Genomic DNA, 21983 nt, shown 5'->3' on the forward strand with positions numbered 1-21983 from the left:
GTTCAGACGGCGGTCATGAGTTTCAGCGTCTCTTGGTCTAATCTCGAGACGTGGGACCTCCCTACCCTCCCCAGGGGGCTGTGTTACCGGTGTCAGTTCCTTCGGTGCTAGTTCGGTGGTATTTCTGTGAATGACAAAAGAAGAAAAAAATCGAAAAGAATTAAAGCATATGCTGTTGTGTTAACACGCTAGCGCTGCAGCAATAATCAGAAAGCTTAACGTAAAGGCACTAATTATTTATCTGACTATCAGCCAGATTCATCAATGTCCCGATTTGCGAGTCCTTAATAGCGATTATTAAGGAATCGCTATTAATGACTCGCAAAACGGGATTCATGTAGAAATCGCAATATTATTTGCAATTCCTACAGCTTCCTTACTTGCGATTAGCAAATTGCTAATCGCAAATAAGGATGCGATTTCAAGGGTGCCAGGGGTGTCCAAAGGACACCCTGTAGCACCCCTGAAATGTAAATGTAGACTGATGTTGTGCACACACAAGTCCAAAGGACATGTGTGTGTGTAACATACAACTTAGAAAAATGCACTAAAGTGCATTTTTCAAAGTTTTCGCTATTTACCACGAAGTCAGACTTCGCGGTAAATAGCGGCCAAAAATAGCGATTTCGCAATTCAAAAAAGGTTCATGAATTGCATTTAAGGAATCTCAAATAGAGATTCCTTAAATGCAATTCCTCGCAATTTAGCGATTTCGCATTTTGCGATTTTTGCATTTGGGATGATGAATCCCAAATGCAAAAATTGCGCTCGCAAAGGGCCAGATTCTCAGAATCTTATGAAAGATGAGCAGTGTCTCACTGCTACCATCTTTCTTATTGTGTTAGTGTTAATTTTTGCCCATAAATATAAATGAAAAATTAGAGATAGGCAAGAACCTCAATACTGCCACCTTCATAATAAGAACCTCATCACTGTCAACTCATAAATTAAATTCCCGTTAATTTATTAATCTGTATAACTTATTTTATTAGTAATTTTCATTACCTGCAAATTGAGTTTTGTTTGACATAGTTTTGTATGATGTTCATTTCTGTCTACTGTTTAGATTGTTTAGTTCTGAATAGGGTTGGAACAGTCACTGTCTTCTGTTAATCACAGAAAGTAAAGTGTACAATATTTGCTCAAGTGTCCATAAGTAATAGATGCATTGGGGCTCTGAAATTTTATGAGGTCATGATAGAATGTCCCTGGGCACTCTTAATGCACGGCAGTGCGTAAGTAGGTAGGTGATAAAGTATATTCCAAGGGTATTTCAAGAGTTATCAAGTGATTTCTGTATTGGTATACTCCAAATTAGTAATCAAAACAGTCTCATCTTAGCATATTTTCTTCATATGTTAATGACGATTTGATGTAAACAATATCATTTCAATCAAATGCATATTTCAATACATGATGCCATCATAGGTTAAAGCCCCGATGCATTTCGTGCTAAGCAGCACTTCTTCAGGGGGAATATATATCTACAAAAAATGGATAACAAGAAACGATGTAGAACGCTGATAAATAGGAGCATTAAAGTTTAAAGTGAGAGGAATGAGTAAATATGTGAAAATGAATCCGAGTCAGCAAGAAAATACAAGTGCATCCGTGAATGTGGCATTACTAACTTAGGGCCCCCTCTCACTGCCTGCACGATGATTAGCACTTTTCGTCCCTTTTTCGTGTTTTTAAGGTTCCGCAGTTTCTTACCTCGCATACTTCACCCTCGTAATCCATTCCCCTCACTGTCCTCGGTCTAACTTCTTTCAAACTGGGGACTTTTGGTTGTCTATATTACGTCTTAGTTTCAAACTTATCTAGTCACATCTTAATCCCCACTGTTATCTTTAACCTTAACGTTTTCCTCGCATTCACGGATGCACTTGTATTTTCTTGCTGACTCGGATTCATTTTCATATATCACTTGATAACTCTTGAAATACCCTTGGAATATACTTTATCACCTACCTACTTACGCACTGCCGTGCATTAAGAGTGCCCAGGGATAGTCCTTACCTCCCGTAAGGCTTTCTATGCTTTGACATTATTTTGCACCTTTCTTGAACCAGAAGGTGATCTCCCGGAGCACCTACAAAATTATCAACATCTGACCTGCAGATTTACAGTTTTACTTTTGGAGTGCAGCGGTTACTATAACATTTGTCATGATAGAATGAGCATGGCAGAGGGAGTAAAAGAGCTGGATGATGGCAGGAGCGGCTGGATGGGACCTCTACTCTTGAGAATAAACCTTCATACTTTACAATAGTGTTCACTGTCTTGCTGTTACATCACACCCCGGAGACTCCTGTTACTTGGATTTAGTTTTGTAATTGCAAATTTTCTTGCACATTAGTCTCCAGGGAAGTTAAAGTGTCTGCGAGAGTGCTCGATACTCATTTCCCGTTTTCTATTCATTTCATGGGCTGACATAAAACATGGGGAAGAATATGTTTGCGCTTTTCCTTCAAAAGTCAATGTTCTACGCAATCACGTGACAGAGAAATAACTGTAGCACTTTCAGTAAGTCACACGTTTAGTCTTCTTCTCTTTCTAGTATGCAATCCCATGTGACTAATGCCTCGAATGCTACTTTTCCATTTTAGAATTTGAAAGAAAATGAAGTGTACCTTTATTTTGTTCTAATAAAATTATCCTCTGATTGTACTGCATTGTTATTTCATTAAAATAGCACTTTTTTTAGAGTCTGATCGTTTTTTCAAAGGTATCACTGTTTTGAAATGGTACTGCACTTCTAGCTCTAGTCTACAAAGCAGAAGAAAAAACATCCACTGCTGATTGAAATTGCTAGATTAGATTTAGATTACTTAGTTTGATTTTACATAAAAAGATCATCGATGTAATTTATTCTCTAATCACAAAATAATTCACATGTCAGAAGTTAATGGATGGAACTTGTGCATGGTATGATGCAGATTGCAGAATCAAGAAAAATAAAGTTATTGTATTCAATAAGAAGGGGCTCTAGGGAAGACCGCAGTTAATGCTGAGCGATTATAAACAAACATTCTAAAAAGAGAAGAAATTCGATTTTTGCGCAGAAACAATGATCTGAACTATTAGATGAAGCTAAGTTGAGAGATTTATATACGTTTTGACAATTAGTAACACACAGTACTAGGAAAGTTATTGCAGTACCAGAATCTTATATTAATAAAGATCGCTGGTTAACACTACTTTCAGTTTTATATGCTTATAGTACAACTAAATACACCATTCATCCAATAGAGCAGGAACCATTATACACATCATGTACTAATGCACCCTTAACCCTTGAAGTCAAGTTGGTGATCCTTAGAAAAAAGGGTGATAGGTGGGTCACCTGGCGCTAACAAGATACCAGTGGACCTATTTAGATATGAGCCAGTAATGTGGGCCTGTTGTTTTGTGAAAATTACCAATGCTATCATGCTTGGGGCCCTGATCCCTTCCTTTTCCTTGGATGGAATTGTTCTGTTTTATTCCATGTAGGTACCCTACATAGGCACAGGTAACACTGGAACCTTTCACCTATATCCTTCCCTACATTACATTCATAACGGTTCATAGGGACTGACCTTTTATCTAAATACAACACTACATTCAGAATGCGGGTTTTTCCCTAGTTTGAAACTCATACATTATGGATGAGGCTTTTTGGAAGCACAGTAGTATTGACAGCAGGAAGAACATCTCCTGTATAATATCTCTGTATATATACAGTTGAGGCCCGGCATCATCCTTTAAGCCGACACAGTAAAACAGCAAGGTAGAACCCCTGGGAGACCTGTGGGTATATATACATCATGTCATGCTTAGTAAGACAGAGGAGACTGTGACTTCCCGGCTGACACACTGACCAGAGACGCTAAGGTTCCTGCATGCAGACACTCCAGCTAGCAGTGGTCTACATCCCTTGCGGGGTGTCGAACTCGAGGCCAAGACAGGGACCCATATTCTCTCCTTTCTCAGGTAATGGGGTTGACTAGATCCTAGAGGGATTCTTGGCATAACACCTACACAGATGCTAGATACATTTAGGTACATCTAGTTAGGGAGGCATCGTGGGAGCACACACTTTTATCAAGTGTTTTATGTACTTGAATATATTCATGATTACTGCAAAATGGTAGAACTGTACCATCCCTTTACTTTCGTAGCACTGCTAATCATATATCTCTGCTACTGTCTAATGGTTGTTACAGCGCATCTATTTTACACTAGAATAACTGTTCAATAACTTCTTATTGAAACACCGGACTGTTTTGTCTGTGTATCTCTGAGACAAACTAAGTGAGCACAAGTGACTAAGCGAAAGGTAGTATATTGTTTCCACAATCCTGAGGATCAGGGCTGTCATGTTCTGAGGTTGCCAGGAACTATTCTCTCCCCGATAAGAGGAGATTCTAGTGGCACTGTGAGCTAGCTTATGCAAACAGGCTAACATATCCAATGGGGGTGCTCGGAACTAGTCTGCCACCAATCCCACAGTTTATGTTATCTGAATGCGCAGATCCTGTATAGGATATATTGGAACTACACAACATGGTGCCGCCAACTTTGGTTGGGTACTTATTTAACAGGACGTACGTCTCCTGTATAATATCTCTGTATAAAGTTCAGGCCTGACGTCATCCTTTAGGCCGACACAGTAACACAGCAAGGTAGGACCACTGGGGAGACCTGTGAGTATATATACACATCATGTATAAGACAGAGGAAACCGCAACCTTCCGGCTGACACACTGACCAGAGGCGCTAAGGTTCCTGCATGCAGACACTCCAGCTAGCAGTGGTCTAACATCCCTCGTGGGGTGTCCAACTCAAGACCAGGACGGGGTTTCATATTCTCTCCTTTCTCAGGTAATGAGGGTTGACTAGATCATAGAGGGATTCTTGGCATAACACCTACAAAGATGCTAGGTACATTTAGGTACATCTAGTTAGGGAGGCATCGTAGGAGTACGCACTTTTATCAAGTGTTTTATGTACTTGTATATATTCATGATTACTGCAAAATGGTAGAACTGTACCATTACTTTACTTTCGGAGTACTGCTAATCATATATCTCTGCTACTGTTTAATGGTTATTGCAGCGCATCTAGTTTACACTAGAATAACAACTGTTCAAAAAATTCTTATTTGAAACGCCCAGACTGTTTATTCTATATATCTCTGAGACAAAATAAGTGAGCACGTGTGACTGAGCGAAAGGTAGTATATTGTTTCCACGATCCTGAGGGATCAGGGTTGTCAAGTTCTGAGGTTGCCAGGAACTATTCTCTCCCCGATAAGAGGAGATTCTAGTGGCACTGTGAGCTAGCTTATGCAAACAGGCTAACATATCCAGTGGGGGTGCTCAGAACTAGGCCTGGGCAAACCACTACGCTACACCTGCGTAGTTTGCGAAGTTTATGCTACTTCTCACTACGCGAATTGCACGTAGCACAGTGCAAACATGGGTAGCGTAGTGCAGCGGTCATTTTTTGCTTGCTCGAGGTCCTCAACGTCAAGTTGGTGACCGCGAGCAAGCAAAATGACATCCTGGCGAGACTTTTTCCTCGTTCGCGAGCCTGGAAAATAAACCTCCCGGCGAGATTCTCAACGCCGGGAGGTCAGGTTTCTCACTGCGAGTGGTCGCGTATGCTCGGGACCCCTCGCAATGAGAAACTACCAGTCCGTGTGGAGAAAGCTGCCGCTCGAGTAAAAATCTACTCGAGCGGCAGAAAACTACAGCTCGCACTGTGCAAGATGCCGTTTTTAATGATTGCACAGTGCCGAATGCTTGTCCGCACTGTGCAATCATTGAAAACTGCATCTTTCACAGTGCGAACAGGGTACTACGCAGTTCGCGTAGTGGTATGCGTAGCCCGCGTAGTGCGAAGTGCACTTCGCGTAGCTACGCGTAGCGCTACTTCGCGAACTACGCCCTGGGTTACTCGGAACCAGTCTGCCACCAATCCCACAGTTTATGTTATCCGAAAGCGCAGATCCTGTATAGGATATATAGAAACTACACGACAGTTCCAATTCATAACAAACAGTGGCAAAGCCAATAGGTTTGTTTGTCTTTGTCAATGCCTGTTTTGTTTTGTCATGCCTTGTGTAAAACTTTGTTGTTGGTGGGATCTACTGTATCGTAGCTTACATATAAAAATGTAAATACTCACTAGAATCAAAAATATTTTTTGGACTGAAAAAGCATGTACTGCCATAGTTGTCCCTTTGAAGGGAACTACTGTGTGTGGATGTACTCCTTGTGATAGAGACGAATGCCATCACTCTCGATGATGTTAGCCAACGGCTGAGAGGGATAACACCTCGCTCCATGTTGCATCCTGTAGTTGGCAGAAAAAAATGTGAATGGCACAGCAACATCCCAATAAATGCAGATGGCTGACTGAAAGTCCCATAAAATATAAATATAATTTTTGTAAAATCAAAAGATCTGCTCTAATGTCAGACCTAAAAATGGAAGTTATAGTGATGCACTGAATTACAGATGTATTAGTTAAATCATTGACAACAGCCAGAAAATATTTGGTAGAATGATTTTAACATAGTTGGAGATGTAGATATTGAATAATAATGTTCTTTCCTTATTGTCAAGCTGACTTCAGTAAAAAAGAAGCATGGGCAAAGCCAATAGGCCTTGCATATGTGCGATGTATTTGCTTTGTCAATTTCTTTTTTTTAATTTATGTTGTAGGTATGGAAGGCTTTGGCCTGCTACTGTATATTATGGTATAGTGTGCCCTGTTATTGTATAGTCTGGTATGGTATAGCACTGGCGGGACACTCTTTTGAGTAGCTGTGAGCTATATAAATGCCTTTTATTCATTCATTCATTCATTCATTCATTGTATAATGTACTACGGTATGTCTTGTCATTGTCTAGTATTGTATGTAATGTTATGGCTTTTCATTGTATTATATGATAAGGACTGGCATTATATTGTATTGTAAGGTATGGCCTGGCATTGTATGGTATGGCATGATATGCACATATATATGCAATCCAATTAATATGGAAATGAAAAGAGTAAAACGCATCAGCATCACCACGCCAGCAAGATCCAGATAACTCCTGTGGACTGAGAAAACCTTAAACGGAAATGTGAGGCATGGGACAATAGTACAGATTAGGTGGAAGCTGGAGATCACACAGGTTCCGGGTATAGGGCTGGAAAGGCAAATGCCTGGTACAGATATGGGGCTCCCAATTCAATTTTATTTATTATGTTTTGGCTCTCAAAGAGGGCCACATAAAATATACAATGTAAAACAACAGGACAAATACAGGACAAAATCAAGACATTTGAGGAGCAGGATTGAATCCAAAATAGACAAGCGGAAAATAATCTACAAAAGGTCGGACAGACAAAACATCTCCAGGTACATATTAATAAATAGCTAAACAACCTTTAAAAAAGTTAAAAATATGGAAACAGAACATTTCGTTAGGAGGGCAATAAAGTGCATGAAGAAAGCCATTTAAAGTGACAATGCCAAGGCGAAGACAGATAACTTTTAACCATCGGATGCGCAATTTACGGAGCATAGGGCAAATCAGTAAAACGTGCATACAGTCCTGGGTGCTCAATTTACATAAATTGCGCAAAGCAGAGGAGCCATACCATTTGGATAACAGTAGATTTAGGGGAATTAAATCATAACGTAACAGAAACCAAAATCTACGAATGCCATGCGGTAGGTTCCATATGACATAGGGTTGTGGCCACTTCAACACATAGGAATTAAGGAGAGGTTCCACATTCCTTTTCTCACAAACTAACTTTTTATCAGAGTGAAAACAAAGATCCCACGAGGCTTCCTTTAAAACGAGTTTTAACTGTAAGGGAGAATACGAAAACAAAACGCTTTCATCTAACTTAAGAAGGGTTACGGCCCTTCTAAAGTTACTTACAAGTTTAGAAAACTCTTTAAAATTACCCAATAGTTCACTTCTGAGGAGAGCTCGCATAGTCCCTACTCCCGCTCTAGCCAAACAGGCCACCCATCTTATTATGGCACATAGTCCCTGTACCCAGCTGCTCCTGAGTCCAAAGTCAAGCCTGCAAGCGGCCACAGAGCACGCAGTATTTAGGGAAGATAGAGATCTTAAGAGTTTCCCCTCAAGCTTGTGGCGAAAGCCCCAGTTTTTCACCTCTATGAGTTCGATACCATACAAAATTGTTGCGGGAATTTTTGATCTAAAAACTTCCAATAGACTTGAAAAGTGCCTTTTTCCCGTTGCCTGGTATAGAGAGTTTAAACCATTGCCATGGGCAAGAGCTTTGCGTGAACAATGCTCTATATGGAGCCTCTCACTCAAGCTAGCCGTGATTATTTTTCCCAGAAATGTATAGGAATTTACGACCTCCAATCTTTGGCCCCCAATAGACCAACCATAATTTACAGAGCGGCACTTCTTCTTACCGGCTATGCACATCACTTTACTTTTGGTAATGTTGATCTTCATACAATGGCCTGCAGCAAAAGCGTGAAGAGCATGTAGCCGATTTGCAAGACCTTTGGGGGTCAAGTCGAGAATAAGGACATCATCGGCATACATCAGGCAGGATATTGGGGTCCCCCCCACCACCGGGGCAATACCCTCACTGGCAGACAAGGCGGCGGGTAGGTCTGCCGTGTATAAGGAGAACAAAAGGGGAGCCAATAAACAGCCTTGTTTAAGGCCATTCAGAGATGGAATTTGTGCAGATAGCCCCCTTTCGCCCCCCAACAAGACCCTACACCAGGTCTCTGTATGAAGAGACCGAACCAGCTCCAACAGAAGGGTAGGGACACCAAGCGTCGCCAATTTTCTCCACAGCGTTCCACGATCTACTTTGTCGAACGCCGTGGAGAAATCAATAAAGGCGGCATACACTACCCCTCCTCTCACCTGGACATATTTATCTGTGACCACATGGAGAGCGGTGAGATTGTCTAGCGTACCGTGGTCCCTACGGAAGCCGGTCTGTTCAAACGGCAAGATGTTGCCCTCCTCGACCCAATCGGAAAGGGAGCTAAGAAGACATTTCGCAAAGACCTTTTCGATGGAGTCGAGGAGAGCAATCAAGCGGTAATTGCTGGGGCTATCCCTTGTACCCTTCTTAAAAATGGGGACCAAGATACTTCCCCTCCAGGATGCAGGTACAGTTTTGGACAAAAAGCAGGCTCTAAACAGAGGATACAGGATTTTACTCCACCTTAAAGGGTCTTGTTTAAGGACCGTCATGGGAAGTTCATCCGGGCCCATTGCCCCGGAGGGACGCATATTTTTTATAGCCATCTCAATTTCTTTTTCAGAGGGGTAATTAACAAGACCTTCAGGTGCAGCATTTATGGGAATATCATCACCTGAAATCCCGTTCCCTGCATAGAGATCCCGGATGTAAGAGATCCATACCTCTTCCGCTATAGGGATGGGGGAGGGGCTTCGTCTCGTACCACACCCCTTCCCGATTATTGCCCAAAAATCTCTGATTCTACCATGGACAACAGATTCCCTCAGATTAATCCAAACATTATCCTCCCTTTCCTTTTTAATTGTTAGCTTAAGTCTACATCTCTTTCTTCTTAACCTTGCAATTTCTTTTCCACGTTCCAAGACTCTATCTAAATATTGTTCACGGACTAGTTTATTTATTTCCCTATTCAAGGTACGCAGTATACTAGGGACCACTTCCCCTTTTCTAGGGGGTACAGTTTTTTTTGCGTAGAGTATAATATTTCGCATAAATTCTTCAAAATAAACTAATTCGTTCCCACGCCACTCATTTATTACCATTAGGGTATCAGACAGAAAGTCCTGTACCCCATTAACAGCGGAAGGATTCCAAAAGCACCTTCCAGAGGAAGCGTGGAAGGCAGCGTCGCTGCCATTAAGCGACCAAGTCGCAGTGGTCATAAGATTTAAGGATATAGTTAAGAACAATATACTATGGTCGCTAAGGGATGTAGGTATGATCTTAAGGTCCTGAATGTACGGAAACAAACCGTAATCTGCAATTGCATAGTCCAAGATAGAAGACCCAAAAGGAGATTTGTGAGTAAATTTAGCAGGCACGTCAGACGGAAATCTCCCGTTTAGAATGAGACCGTCAACGGCCGCTAATTCTTTTAGCAAAATCTTCCCTCTTTTGTTTGTCACTAGCTTGTCAGGGAAGAGCGTTTGGGGGACAAAATGCCCCTCTTCTTTATCTTTATTCCTGAAGAGTTTCAGACTGGCATTGGAGATTTTGCAATTCAAGTCTCCTACAAGCAAAATTTCCGGAGGGGATGGGACGTTTTTAATCTGTTCAATATATCGGAAAACCTGCTGCAGACTAACGTTAAAACACTCCTCTGGGGGTATATACACATTAGGAATTACAATAGGTGACTTTATACCATTATGGAACAGGTTTTCAATGGTTATAGCGTGGAAAGTTTACTTGGATCGATATAGTGGGAAAATCTCCATTGCCATTTATTTGACAGTAAGCAAGCGATCCCCCCCCTGGCATGACCTTTCTTGGAAGGAGCGGCAGGCACTTCCAGGACATAAAAATCCTTTGATGGCGCTAACATATTAATGCACCATGTTTCCTGAATACACATTACATTGGCACCCAGAGAAAATAAGAAAGCAAATTTCTCTGGGCTACTGTGGATCCCAGCTGCATTCCAGGAAATAATTTTTAATGAGGTGTTAAAGATGATGGAACAATTTGGGATTATCCTTTGTTTTTATAGATAGGGCACTATGGAGCCAGTTCCACCGGTTATTATCCTCTATGAGAGAGGAATTCTGAGTTAGCGGGAGTGGCTTCACGTGCGAGACTGAGCGTTTTCCCATAGAGACCCAAATTTTCAGGTCTCTAAGAGGAGAGGCTACCCCGTTTTGCTCATCACCCCCAAACACCTTTTCAAACAAAGGATTTGTATTGCCAGGGTTAGAAATAGGGAGGATGTCAATACCTATACGTTGAAAGTTCTCGGCTTGCTCTAATATCAAATTTACTATGATAGGAGAATAGAATTTCACCCTTATACTCAATACCCTGGCTCCACCCAACAGAGATACCAACTCAATGTCCCTAGATTGAATATGGTAAAGACTTTCAATCTCGCTAAAACGTTTGAGGAGCCAAGCTCTGTTTAACAGTAGGTCAGTATCAAATAAAGGTAAAAAGTCTAACACAAGCACGTCCACAGGAGCCTTAGAGTTATTTTGAGGCCGGACAGGAAGGAAACGGTCTTCAGACTCTAGAGCTACGGTGAAAGGAGGGGCCAAAGGGTTAAGGGCCCCAGATGGATATAAGATTGGAGCTCCTATCGCAGTCAGTGAAGAAGAGCGTGGGAGAGAACCCCCCATTTGAGGCATAACTTCCAGAGGCGTTGGTGGGCACCGATCACTTTCCACCTTTAAAGATGTCAAGGTGGATAAGTTCAATTCAATATCCGCCTTTAGGGAGGTAGAGGAGGGATCCACATCAATTTCATCGTTCTCCCTTGCAACTGAAGTATTTTGGAAGATTATCCGACGCTGTCTTTTCTTCCTGTATTTTCGAATTGGTTTCCTTTTATTCCCATTATTGTTTTTATGTTTACCATTTTTTACCTTTACCTCCTGTTTATCGTCCAGGGGATCTTTTTTATTTTCGGACATGAAAATAGGAAATAAATCTTGGACCACTTTGGGACCGGGCGTAGATTTGTTTTCTTCCTCGATCTCCAGAACTGAGTTCTTAATACAATTGGGGACTGCAGTTAAAGGCATAGCGATATGTGATTCCAAAACAGCTGTTGCAGCCTTCATATCAGACTCCCCTATAGGTTCACTTATTTGCCCCTTAGGCAAGCTGTATTCAGTCCTAGGGGGGGAAACATTCCTCATATCTGGCGACTTCTGCAGCAGTGTCTTCAGTATTTGGGTGACTGATTCCAAGATACAGTCCGAGCTGCCTACAAATTTCCCCAAAAGAAATAAGATGGAGGCTAATAGTTGTTCCAGAGCGATCATAGACTCAGAAATCGGTTTTTCACATGCTTCCACTGGGCGACGGATACCAGAAAGATTAAGATCCGGGCTCCTGGAAACATTTAACAAATCAGACATTTCCTGACCATTTAACAAAGGGGTGCTACTATACAACAGTAACCCAGATGGGGTCGCACCCCCGAGGGCTTAAGCTGATCCAGAGTCTCCACTTTAGCTGTGCTTACGTAGCGTCCACAGAGTTCCAGGTCGATAGATAGTGAAGACAGGTCGCCCCCCGGCCTATCATTCCGAGGAGTTTGAGGCATAGGAGGTAGATTCACAGGTTCACCTACAGCCACCACCTTCCCTTCAGATAGAACCGGTGAGGGAGACCCCACAGCCGCTGATTGTAAGACCGCGGGCTGCGCAGGAGGAGGCCGAGGGTCTGTAATACCTGGCATATGAACGTCCTGGACTTTGGTACCAGAAGCTTCTGTAACGGCAAATTTAGATTTCTTAGCGGAAGATAGGTCCCATAATTCAAAGAGTTGGCATTGACCCTTCAACGGGGGATTGTTCACAGATTTGTTTCTTGTGAGGGTAATGACTGTTTTTGCGCCAGATTTTTCTCCCACTACCCTTCCTGAACGTAATATTTTAGACATCTTCAGTACGGTTTTTCCACGAGATAAAGTTTTTCAAAGTGGTCGACCTCCAGAGGAATGAATACAAGAAATGTTAGGATTTCATAAAATAATAAAAAATATAATCCTGGAGAAGCGGCAATCGCTGTCCGGCAATAGTATTAAAGGAAGAAATGTATTAATGTCTATAAATGGATCATCCTCAGACAGGCAAGCGCCTTAACAAGAGCAAATATAATGGTAACAGTGAAAATAACCAGGCCCAGCCCAGCCTACCTCAGCCACTGAGGGCCACAGAGGGCCCGCCCTTTGCCCGGGCTTAGCCCGGCGTCGCCCGCGCGCGTCCCGCGATGCGCGATCTTCCAGTGGTAATGAAGGCAGGTGAGGGGGGCGTGGCGGTGAGTTGTACCTGGCCCCGCTGCCTTGTGGGCAATGTTGTTTTCCTCGCTCTCCAGCCGCCGACAGCCTCACCCAACGAGTGTTTCCCGCGAAGCGGGAAACGCGAGCTGTAAATCACCAGGCGCTGCCAGGTAGCGCTTGCAGGGTGACAACGCTGAAATTCCTTCAGGAGCGTTTCTTTCTTTAGAAGCAGTGAGCACTCTAACAACCAGCACAGCAGCACTCGGAAAAAGATTCTCCGCTCCTCAGTGGTCTTTCCGTGGTAATGAAGGCAGGTGAGGGGGGCGTGGCGGCGAGTTGTACCTGGCCCCGCTGCCTTGTGGGCAATGTTGTTTTCCTCGCTCTCCAGCCGCCGACAGCCTCACCCAACGAGTGTTTCCCGCGAAGCGGGAAACGCGAGCTGTAAATCACCAGGCGCTGCCAGGTAGCGCTTGCAGGGTGACAACGCTGAAATTCCTTCAGGAGCGTTTCTTTCTTTAGAAGCAGTGAGCACTCTAACAACCAGCACAGCAGCACTCGGAAAAAGATTCTCCGGATTCCCATGGAGCACCAGGCTACCCATTGGTAATGTGCTTGAGCAGCTTGTAGAGGCAATACGCACTATATAAATACACATATTATAGTAACAACATGCAGACTGTAGGTTGAATACAACAAGTGAATTTAGCCTTTCATCCTTCCCCCAAAAAATGTGCACCAATTTCAATTTGGAATTGATCATTTTTTTGCAATTTTATACAGCACAGACATGGCCCGAAGGCATCAGAGCATTTTACAACATTAGCAGAATACAGGGTAAAGCAAGTTGCAATAATTAAATTCACACATTACCATCAGTAGCTGTGACCAGTACAGATGCAGCAGATTAGTCAATGGTCGAACACAGTTCAAGCAACGATTAATATTAGTGGTGTCACATTAGAAGGGTAGTTCGTATCCTGATGGAGAGAGTACTTAAGTCTGGTCGAAAGTGATTAAACAAGGTGTCTGTCAAATAGGAGTAGCTTGAGGTCCTTTTTGAAGTTGGCTATGCAGGTTGTTAGGCAAAGGGAGGGATGTAAGGAGTCCCCGATTCTTGTGGCACTACTAGAGAATGACTGGCTCATGTACCATTCATGACTGAAGGTGGTGGGGGTTCCAGGAGCAGGGACTGGGTATTTCTGGAACCCCTATTTGCCCAGAGATTTTCAGTTTCTCACTTAGATCGGAGGCTGAAAAGGAGTGCAGCGGGTAATGCAGGTCGTTTTGAATTTGGCTTGCCCTTCAATGGGAATCCATCGGAGGGTTAGAAGGGCATGAGAAATGCGGTCAAGTTTCTTTAGACCTAAAACGAAGCGTGCTGCTTCATGAAGTGTTGCCTCAGTTGGCCTAGGTGAACTTTGGGAGTGCCTCAGGAAAGGGCAATTCCGTAATCTAGTCGGGAGAGAATGAAAGACTGAACCACAGTTTTGAAGTCTTGTTTTAGAATCAATTGTCTGATGCCCCAAAGCTGCCTGAGTGGGTGTTGTGCACTTTTGGCCAAGGCTGTGATGTAGCTGTGAAGATTTAGATGATTGTCAAGGGTGATGCCAAGTGATTTTGCACTCTGGACAACGGCTGGGCAGCCAACCTGGGTGCGAAAGTTGGCCATCTTTTCCCGTACCTGCGTTTTTGCTTTCTCGAGGTGAGATCAAAAGAAATTCTGTTTTTGTTGGGTTGAGTTTTAGATGATGGTTAGACATCCAGGGAGCATGGTTGAAAGGAGGGCAAGGTCTTGAGGGGAAGAGATTTTCATGTATGTTTGAGTGTCATCGGCATAGAGGTGGAAAAGAATTCTAGAGTTTCTGAGAATCACACATAGTGGTTCAAGTTAGAAGTTAAAGTGGGTTGGGGAGAGGATCAAGCCTTGAGGGACTCCTTGATGTACGTTGACTAGTTTCGAGAGTGAGTTGCTCATTTGCACAATCTGGGAATGGATGGTTAGGTAAGAGGAGAACCAGTTGAGGACTGTGCTTCTGCATCCCATGTGTTGTTCGAGAGTGAGGAGGTCCTGATGGTTGACAGTGTCAAATGCAGCAGACAAGTCCAGGAGTACCAAGAGGCAGAAGTTACAGAGGTCGAGGATTCTAAGGGAGTCATCGACTATTTGGAAGATCGCAGTTTCTGTACTGTAGCCCTGGTGGAAACCTGATTGGAGAGTGTCTCGGAGGTAGTTTGTTCGAATGTGTGAAGTGAGTTGGGACGCTAAGCAACTTTCATTGACTTTGCCTAGAAATGGAAGTGTGGAGACTGGGCAATAGTTGTTAGTGTTCTCTGGGTCGAGAGACAGTATTGGAGAGACTTGACTCACTTTTAGTCGTTCTGGAAATAGTCCCTGTTGAAGAGGGGTGTTGACCATGTTAGTCCAAAGAGGGAGTAGATGTGTGGCAAGAGATTTCCTGAAAGAACCTGGAATGGCGTCCTGAAGGTGGTTTGAGGGTTTTACTTTGGAGATTGTCTGCTGGAGGTCTCATTCGGAAATTGGGGAGACAGATAACCATGGATGCAGCTCTTTGCATGGTAGAATCTCAGTTCCTAGGGATTCATTGGTGAGTAGAGATATGGATGTCTTTAACTTTTTTATCAAAGAAAGTCACAAAGTTGTTGCAGTGGGCCACTGATGACTCAAGAGCTGAAAATGGTGGAGGGGGTTTATAGTTAGTGGGAGAAATTTAAACAGGCACTTTGGTCTGTTCCATGCAGAATTCACAAGTGCTCTGATATGAGAGAATTTGGCTCTGAGGATTTGTTCTTTATATTGTTTCACGCTCTGCGTAGCTTATCCATACTCCGGTGAGAGGGTGCTTGCCTCCATTCTTCCTCAAACTTTCTGATAAGCTTTCTTTCTTCGTAGAGATCCTTTGAGAACCAAGGACAAGAGGGTTTTGGTCTGGATAATATGCACTACAAGGGTGCACATTTTTCGATAAGGGATTCCGTGGAGGAGTTGTATTTGTTGGTGGCTCATTAATATCAAGGGAGGGTGTAATCGAAATTAGGGTTGGAAGAGCCATCCTGGCCATGGCCTCTGTGTCTAGGCTGGATGAGTCCTGAACCATATTTATTCTTTTTTGGGTTGCCCAGATGTTTTAGTATACGAACCGGAGAGGGAGAATGGGATCTGCATGTCGTTGGACCAGTCAACTGGAACATGGTCGTATGACTGTAGATTTGGTGATTTGTATATTATCAGGTCCAGAATGGTGCCTTTGTGGTATGTGGGTTAATGGCAGTGTTGTTGAAGATCACTGTCTTTGAGGAAGGATGTAAATGTGTCCACAAGGCTGTTTCCCTCATTTCACTGGTTTAGTAAATGGAACCCTCATTACCACCCCAGAGAATCCTTGCATGTCCATTGATCTATTATAAATTGGAAGGTCTCCCTCTCTAACACAAGATCGGGTTGCTCCCATATCTATGAGGTCTGCATACCTCTTGCTATTGATAGCTACTGTCCTCATCTGGCCTGTGCATCACTGGCAATACTGGACACATGGAACTACTCTGTGGGCACCTTCATTGTGTATATATTCCCACATAATTTGTATGGAAAGGATTTCCTCCTCTCAGAATCACACCTCCCTGCCCACTTTGAGGTGGCGAGAAAGCAAAAGACGGACGGAAATTGATGGACGGAATGCAGACAAATCAAAACATTCACCCCCAGTCAAGAGATCTGAGTTAAATCCATCATTGTTTTGCTCACCATGCCACCCCAGTTTAGACCTGGCAATATGCCAATGAGCCTTGACCCTGTGCCTCATGGGAACAGTCCAGCCCGAACTGCCAAGTTAGGTCCTTCCTGGACCACTCTCAATCGATCTCTAAGAAGGTAATTTGGGGATAGCTGTTGGATCCTTGAGGACCTGTGTAGACTTTTGGAAAGGCTTACCGTTGTCATTAGCTGGGAGGGTGACGCTTTTAAAAATGGTGGCGCTCCTGCACCTGCTCTATCATTTTACGGTATTGCCAATGTGGATGCCGATGAAATGGTTTACCGACCGGAACTCCTTTCCGAAAACTTTACTCTGGGGTAACGGCCGCAGACGAGTAGCCCTGAAAACAATGCAGTGCCCGACAGGGGAAAGGGGCCTTGCAGTCCCTGATTTGAAAAGATACTATTTGACAGGGCAACTGCTGTGGTTCGTCCTAAGGGTGTCCGATCAACAGACACAGAGGCTCGAGACTGGACCATTCACATTGAACCTGGATGTGCTGCTGAGAATCCTATTGAAAGTGGGTAGAATACCACCTGACAGTACTGGCAAGGTATATGTGGTGTGGCGCTGCTGGAGAACATGTCTCCAAAAAACACAAAGTTGAGTCCCCTACTCACCTGAAAGTACTACGAACGCTACCACACGGAGGACAATTTGAGGGCCTCTAGGTCTAAGCGGGTGGCAACCCGACTGGGGGACCTTTACAGGGACAGGGAACTCCTCCAGTTTGAAGACTTTAGAGAGAGCCTAGACCTTCCCAATGGCCATTTCTTATTGCATAGGGGGTTGGTGGCAGCGGTCTGGGAACACAGGGGAGTGGGCATATCAGAACCTCCTCACCATGACACTTGCAGATACATTGGCACTGCTGTGAAAAAGCAGCGATGACTCCCAAGACTTTCGGTGCCGCTCAGTGCAAACCACCTCTAATTCACCTTAATATTTGGCTATCAAAATAACGAGGCAGGTGCTGGGAATTGGAAGGCAAAGAACAGGTTTACTACTCCGGAGGAGAACACATCACATCAGACACCGGGGCTATCGTCAGGAGGTGCTCTAACTGCATCTCTGTGGCATGGTCTTTTATACTATTTTCTGTCGGTTTATTACATGGTCAAACATTCCTGGCATCAGTCTATTGCATATTCAAACATCGTTGGAATCCCCGCCTTAAGCTAGTTCCCACACAAACCTTGCAGCAATCGTCCCCCACCCGGATGTAACAGATGATCGCTATCTCGCAGCTGGACATTCCAACAGGATCTAAAAGTATGTGGGATCGGTCAGATCTAGGGGTTTGGGTTATTGATTAAGTCAGGCCCCTTTGTTGGTGAAACAAGCCCTGCCATGTGTAGGCAATAAACAATGTCCACATGGGTCGGTTAGTGCCTGGGAGCGGACTGAGTGACCAGGTGCAGGGAAGGAGGTTATAAAAGGGGGGTTGCCTGTGCATGGAGCATGAAAGGACAAGTGGGTTTGGCGCGGGAAGTGACTCCGGGGCATTGTCATGCTGACAAGGTTTTACGACCCTAGTACGTGTGTTCAGAATTAGTCAGAGCGCGGGGGATGATGGAGGGGTCAGAGTGACACAGGTGACCAGCAGTGTACGAAATGGCGGTGATGTCTAAAATGGTTGCCGCTTACGCGCACGCAAAGGCCTATGTTAAGCAGGATGGCGCCGGCAATGTTCATGCTTGTTATTTTAATTCTAACAGTCCTCCCTTTGAACATACCTAGTCAGCTTGCTAATCTATCCCAATGTCTTCGGGGCACAAGGTACTTGTGTAAAGGGAACACTAGGGTGGTATACAGTGTACATCCAACGAACAACCACATATTGCCAGTACTGGGACCAAGAGAAACATTGATATTTTCCAACCCGAGTCCTTCGAGATGTCTCATAGCTAAACATGCAGTTGGGCTGATTATTGTAGTTTGTGGTGGCATACATGTTGTACAGGCGGATACACAGACAATAGGAGAAGAAGATCGTTATCAGCACAAACAGCATTGTCAAAAACGTATGCAGTGAGGGTAACAAACTGGGAGATGGTGTATGCAAAAAGGTATTCGCTGTACCGCAGTTTAAACTTGGTGATGAGCACAATTCCTAGATGAGGCAGTAAATTCTTTGTAACACAAAAACCATTTTATCCTACTAATTCTTTCGAAGGATAGAGACCATTGCGTGTACTTTTGAAAACTGGACTGTGTGTGGGCGGGGGGGAAACTAATAAGTATATTCATGATGGCAATTGGCGCTGTATAATCCTTGTGATAAACAGTTTACTTTTTCTTCCATATGGTATGGCATTCCCATGCTATCATTCATACAATGACACTATAAATGCGAGTGATGTAGAATTTCACAGAAAAAATACTTTTTCTTGTCCATTTGGGGCACAACTAATACAGGGTGATTGGGAGAGAAGTTTTAACCTAATATAATCGATGAGCTCTTTTTTCCAGTGTCTTTTTATAGTGAGCCATCACTGGTAGGCTCCCATTGTTCATCTTGGCGTTGGCGCTGTTGAGCACCGGCGATGGAGCTATGCGTCCAGCTCGGGTCAAGATTCCACGTTGCAGGGCGAGGTCGTTCTGTCTCTAGGGTCACAATCCCTCTTCCCTATTTACTAACTAATCTATCGCTGGTACCTTAGACAGGGTACCCGCACCCTATTCTTTATCCGTGAAGTCCATCCCTACTAACCCTATCCTATCTTTGTCCATTGTTCCATCATCAGGCTGATAAAAACCCCATGTGAAAAAGGGGGGTTTGGGGGGAGCCAAAGGAAGAGAGGGTGGAGTGGGGGTCAAACTATAGATGGACCAAGGGGGACAGAGACTCCGCATAAATGAGCCCACCAATTGGGCCCAATGGGTTGAGACTTCAGGCACAAGTAGACCAAAAAGCCGGGGACTTCTGAATAGCCATTCTTTCTTTCTTTCTTTCTTGTCGGTGTTAGTGCCTCGTCCAGAATCTTGGCTCTGCGGCTCCGCCTTGGTCGTAGTCATAGGTGTTCCACTCCTTGCAGTCAGGCTGTGCATTGCGTCCGACCTCTCTCTTCCAATGACTGGAGGGCATTCTTGAATCTAGCAGTGAGTATAAAACAAATTTTTAGAGAACTGGCAGGGGAAGATGTTACACAATTTAGTTCTCTCCCAACCCCAAGCAGCTAAGAAAATACGTATTATCTACTAAAAAAAGGAAGACAAGTGGATACTCTGTGTATTTTTGCCTGTGTATACTTATTCATTCCTACTTTTCACTGTTGTGCAGGTCTATGAACACCCATGGGAATTCCAATCATACATATTATCCTTCGTGTCCTATCTCTTTCACAAATATGGTTGTGGCAGGAAATCTAAAACTATTAATCATATGGTCTGTCAAATTCAAACTAACTTTTCCAGGAAAAACTGTCGTTACAAAACAAATTCCCGCAGGGCTACGTTTTCTTCAAGATTTGTTAACCAAAATAGAAGGTAGGATGCGTTATTATCATGGGCCTACAGATACCCTTCCTAGTATTGTGCACCATAATAGTACACGAGCTGAGCGTTGTCCCATCCTGTCAATGTTTCTTACTTTTAACTAAACAGCTTGACCTCAGTACCCATTCAGCAGGGCTTACTACAACATTCCTTTCACTTTAGTTCAAATCATTTTTATAAAGATGTTTCTCATTTCTGCACCATCCTTTGCAACCTAGTTACTTCACTAGTCAATGAAGGACTGGCAATGTCCTTACAACTCATATGTAGGGTGACCAGAATTCTAAAACCAAAACAACCAAGGACATTTCACAAATTTGGGAGAAGGACTACTATTTTACTTCGGGCGATGAGGCAGAGGGTTACAGAACAGTCAGTAAGAACATACATAAATTGCGATTTTTAAACGTGGCGGCTTGCCTGCTAATCAACTGGGACCATCCTGGCAAAACGGGGACGTTTGGTCACTCTACTTATGTGCAATGTGTGTGGTAACATGAACGATGATATTGGTGCTACTAAGGTATCTAAAACAAAACGCCACTGACATATAGCTCCCTTTTAAGGGTCAGATTAGGGGAAATCAGTTGTCTTACCCGTCCTTTCATTTTCAGCCAATTAAATTCCATCATTTTACAGAAAGGAGGGGTAGTAACATGGCAAAATATGGTATTTCGTTTCTGTCAATTTATTCAAACACTGTTGTGTTGAAGCCAATTAGACGTGTACTTGTGAGGTACAGTGTCGTCATTTATTCAAAAGCAAATTCACAGCATTCTGTGAAGTGAACGGCTAAGAGTGAGTCCACCCAGTTGTCACATGTAATTGATCCCAGCATGGTCATTCCTGGACAGCGTAGGTAGGTTCAAACAGAGAGAGAGAGAGAGAGAGTGAGTGCACTACAACAAGTTTATCCAGTGCACTTACCACGTAGAACAGTACAGGAAAATTCATACATTTAGGCACATAAACCAAAGAAAAACACAAAACGCACAGTCTTTGTATACACACAATACGCAATAGGACGTGACAATACATGTACCAAGCACGAAAAACGCAGTGTTAGTTACACAAAAAGGGACTTTTTCATGCACGTCGCGCATTCAATAGTTCATTTCAATTTACCCAAGGACCAGGCTCCTTCCTTCCCCTTTTTGACAGTAGAAGATCTAAGCAGATGACCTGAAAATACTTACTTTACTTTCCTGATGGCTAGACACAAGTGCAGTCGTACTAATACTTACGGTGGGGTCCCCCAATATCTAGCAGCGATAGTTTGAGCTGATGTATAGGCGTAAAGTAGGGATGCAAGTCAGATGTACAATGGCACAGCTCTTATGTTTCTATGTGGATGGAAAAAGAAGAGGTAAATCTCAAACATGACAATGTCTCTAGCTTCTAGTTGGTGGGAGATAGTACGAACCCAAGCTCAGGGGCCCTTCACTTCTTCATTTGGTCAGTTCATAAATCGAAATTCATCATTGTCGCTAATGTACGTCACTTTGTCAGCAACCCAGTCATACAAAAGCATTCTCACATGGGCCCATACGTACATGACACACACATGTGCATACTACACAAACATTACACATACTCAGAGATAATCCCTACACACAAAGCGCAATTTCACACAACTAGCCTATTTTCGCCTAAAGGATAGTGTACTAAGCCTTTCCAACCTTCAATTGAAAACACCGCTATAACCTAAAGAAAAAGGGTGCAAGGGGCCAGCA

This window comes from Lissotriton vulgaris, chromosome 4_1 (assembly GCF_964263255.1).
Source record: "Lissotriton vulgaris chromosome 4_1, aLisVul1.2, whole genome shotgun sequence".
In the NCBI taxonomy this organism is placed as follows: Eukaryota; Metazoa; Chordata; class Amphibia; order Caudata; family Salamandridae; genus Lissotriton; species Lissotriton vulgaris.